This window comes from Ptychodera flava, chromosome 8 (assembly GCF_041260155.1).
Source record: "Ptychodera flava strain L36383 chromosome 8, AS_Pfla_20210202, whole genome shotgun sequence".
NCBI lineage: Eukaryota > Metazoa > Hemichordata > Enteropneusta > Ptychoderidae > Ptychodera > Ptychodera flava.
Window position 1 is genome coordinate 41,927,237 of NC_091935.1, and position 4,566 is coordinate 41,931,802.

Genomic DNA, 4,566 nt, shown 5'->3' on the forward strand with positions numbered 1-4,566 from the left:
TGGAATGTTCTGGAAATTTAATTAGTTGTGTAAGAGAGATAATTTTAGAACAGTAATTAGCATGTCAATAAAAGTTCTAGATTGTTCTTATATGCCCTTATGTAAACCCATGTGTATAAAAAGGGACGTGCACAGCTTCCAGTCAGACTTTTGGGATCGTGTCTCTTGTGTGTTACTAAACTCCAGCAGTAGTCATTCTCAAGACTTTTCAAGACCTTCACTGCCAACGCTGGATTTATACTGTGGACTTTGTGCAGCTTCAAGCCTGCAAGGACTGTTCATTCATCCAACTGACTGTTACAACTCTGAGACTGGAGCTTTGCCGTCCCAGCTGAGATAAGTAGTCTGTACACTTTTAAAGCTTGTACTCTATCCCTGACTTAGCAATTAGTTTTATTTTCGTAATAAATTTTGTTTAAACGTTAACTGCTGAGTTCACCCTTTTGTTCGTTTTCTCTGCTCGTAACAAATTGGGGGCTCGTCCGTTAGACGAATATTTTGAGCCGTTTGACAACATTTTGCCTACCTTTTCAAAACTACTTTACACTGTGAACTCAGCGAAATTTAATCATGGCGGAATTCAAGCCAGACGAATTTATGGAGGACCTTGATCAGGACACATTTAATTCCCTCAGAAAAGACAACCTCATAGCACTGGCAAATTTCCTTAAGTAGAAGTCAAAGATCTATGCGCAAGCGAGAGATACAGTTCAAGATTGCAAAACATTTAGTTAATTCAGGCCATTTTGAGGAGTCTGCTCTAAAAGATTATGAACCTGAGTCTTCCTTTGAACTCAGAAAATTAGAGTTAGAAATACAGGCAGATTTGGCACGTGAAAAGTTAGCAATGTAAGAAAGACAGAAAGAAAAAGAATTACAAATGAAAGAAAAAGAATTGCAAATGAAAGAAAAAGAATTGCAAATGGAAGAAAGACAGAAAGAAAAAGAAAGGCAGGAAAGACTAGAAATGGAAGAAAGACAGAGAGAAAAAGAATTGCGATTAGAAGAACAGCGATTGCAGGTAGAAATAAAACGTTTAGAGCTTGGACAGTCAGGAAAATTCTTCCCTTCAGACAAGTTTGACAGGGGTAGCGGAAGAGAAATCACTAGAAAGTGATATAAAACCATTATGAATAAATGGCTCGAAAATACCCATAATGCTATCTTGAGAAGAATTGACCTTGACCTCATTAATTGGGGATAAGAGGGGTTTAACCTCAGAAAATGTGTTGCACACATTATTATACTCTAATTGAGTTGATGAAGAAATAAAGCCGGTTGGCTTAGATCCACTTTGACCACTTTGACCTTCACGTTTTCTTTTCAATTTGAAACACTCTGACATTAAATGGCCGTCTTTCTTACAATAATTACAAGAAAGTGTACCAAACTGTTTGTCAGAAGGAGATTGAGACTTGGGATCTGATGATGTGGGAGTGTTACTTGAACTCTGTGAACTGTTGTCATTTGATTTTCTACTCTCCTTTGAAAAATTCTTGGATGAAAAGGAGGAGTTAAATTTACCTGCATTGTTTCTGTATGAAAAGGACTGGGATGGTTTGCTGAGAAATGAAGATTTGTGGGTCAATGAATAATCATCGGCCAAACGTGCAGCAACCTCCAATGTATCTGCCTTTTGTTCATTGATAAACGTCTTGATGTCACTCCGGATGCACCTTTTAAATTCCTCAATCAAAACAAGTTGTCGCAATTTGTCATAATTCTGACTGACCTTTTCAGAAGAACACCAACGATCAAACAGTTGTTCTTTTGTTCGAGCAAATTCAACGTAAGTTTGATCTTTCACCTTCTCACAATCAAGTAACACTCCCACATCATCAGATCCCAAGTCTCAATCTCCTTCTGACAAACAGTTTGGTACACTTTCTTGTAATTATTGTAAGAAAGACGGCCATTTAATGTCAGAGTGTTTCAAATTGAAAAGAAAACGTGAAGGTCAAAGTGGTCAAAGTGGATCTAAGCCAACCGGCTTTATTTCTTCATCAACTCAATTAGAGTATAATAATGTTTGCAACACATTTTCTGAGGTTAAACCCCTCTTATCCCCAATTAATGAGGTCAAGGTCAATTCTTCTCAAGATAGCATTATGGGTATTTTCGAGCCATTTATTCATAATGGTTTTATATCACTTTCTAGTGATTTCTCTTCCGCTACCCCTGTCAAAATTTTAAGAGATACCGGGGCTTCCCAGTCTCTTTTGTTGGCAGATACCCTGCCGTGTTCTGAAAAGTCATTTTCAGGTTCTAAAGTTCTTATTAAGGGGGTAGATTGTAATGACTACATTCCTGTTCCTCTCCATAATGTCTATTTGTCTTCGGACTTTGTTTCTGGACCTGTGGCTTTAGGTATTAGGCCTTTTTTGCCTTTTGAAGGGATTCACCTTCTTCTCGGAAACGACCTTGCTGGGGACAAGGTCATTACTAATCCACTTGTGACTGATAATCCTACTTTAGATCAGGATCCGGAGCCAATTGAACAAGAGATACCTGATTATTTCCTTCTTGTGCTATTACTCGAGCCATGTCCAAGAAAACTTCTGAGAATCAAAATACTCTCAAAAATAATGTCACAGATGTTGACTTAAATGACACCTTTCTCAGTCAGGTGTTTGACACGGATCATTCCGTTATCCCTCGTGGATTTGAAACTTCCAGTAAAACTTCTGCTGACCAAAGTCAGACATTGTCTAGATCAAGTCTCATTGCAGAACAACACAAAGACCCAGATATTTCGTCTTTGTTTGACAGGGTAGATGATGAAGGTAAAACTTCAGATAGCTCTGTTTCCTATTATACAAAATCTGGTGTTCTCATACGTAAATGGAGACCTCCAGACGTTTTGGTTGATGACGATTGGGCTATAAAACATCAAATTGTGGTTCCAAAGCCCTACCGTGCTGAAATATTGCGCCTGGCCCATGAAACCCCCTGGGCTGGTCACTTAGGAGTCAGGAAAACTTATCATAAAATTCTCAGTCACTTTTATTGGCCTAAGCTCAGGCAGGATGTAGCACATTTCTGTAAAACTTGTCACACATGTCAAATGGTAGGAAAAAGCCAAATCAGACCATTCCAAAGGCCCCTTTACAGCCAATTCCTGCATTTCAAGAACCATTTAGTAGGATACTAATAGACTGTGTTGGGCCCCTACCAAAACAAGATCAGGAAATGAGTACATGCTGACAATAATGTGTACATCAACTCGGTTCCCAGAAGCCATACCACTGAGAAATATAAAGACAAAGACTATAGTGAAAGCTTTAGTCAAATTTTTCACTTTATTTGGCCTCCCTAAATGTGTCCAGTCCGATCAAGGCTCCAACTTTATGTCTGGAATTTTCAACAAGTAATGGATCAGCTAGGCATTAAACAGTATAGGTCATCCGCCTATCATCCAGAAAGTCAGGGTGCTCTTGAGCGATTTCATCAAACTTTGAAAAACATGATTAGGACCTACTGTTTTGACACAGAGAAGCAGTGGGATGAAGGAATTCATTTTTTGCTCTTTGCTGTTAGAGAGTCAATTCAGGAGTCTCTTGGTTTTAGCCCATTTGAGCTTGTATTTGGACATACAGTCCGTGGCCCACTTAAGCTCGTTAAAGAGAAATTCCTATCAGACAATGATGATTGTCTGAATATTTTGCAATATGTGTCAGATTTTCGTACGAAACTCTCTAAAGCATGTGAATTAGCCAGAGAAAATCTTGAGTCATCTCAGCAGTCAATGAAAACCAAATATGATAAAAGCACCTCAAAACGGAAGTTTGAACCAGGTCAAAAAGTTCTTGTTCTACTTCCAATTCCTGGCAGACCACTCCATGCTCGTTACTTTGGGCCATACCTAATTGATAAGAAATTGAGTGATTTAAATTACATCATAATAACACCTGACAGGCGAAAACAAAAACAGCTATGTCACATAAATATGCTTAAGCCATATTTGGATAGGGATAATCCTACTATAACTCAGCCTGTCAGTGCAGTCAGTTCAAACCATTATGAAGATAGTGATACTGAAACTGACTTGAGTGAAAATACTCTAAACTCAAAGCTGGGCTCGGTCAAGCTTCAGAACTCAGAAATCCTGGAGAAGATGGAGTCTACAAAGTTGGCACACCTCCAGCCAGAACAACAACAACAGGTGAAAGAACTGCTCCATGAATATAAACACCTGTTTCAAGATGTTCCAACGAGGACGAACGTCATCTATCACGACGTTGATGTTGGGGACAGTAAGCCTGTAAACAACATCCATACAGACTGAATCCAACAAAAGCGAAATATCTCCAGGAAGAAGTCAAATACCTGCTGGACAATGACTTTATTGAACCCAGTAAAAGTAACTGGAGTTCGCCGAGCATACTTGTTCCCAAATCAGATCACAGTTATCGTATGTGCACGGACTTTAGGAAGGTCAACACTTTAACAAAGATAGACACTTTCCAATCCCGAGGATTGATGACTGCATCGACCGAGTGGGAAAAGCCAAGTATGTGACGAAATTTGACCTACTGAAGGGATTTTGGCAAGTCCCTCTGACGGCTC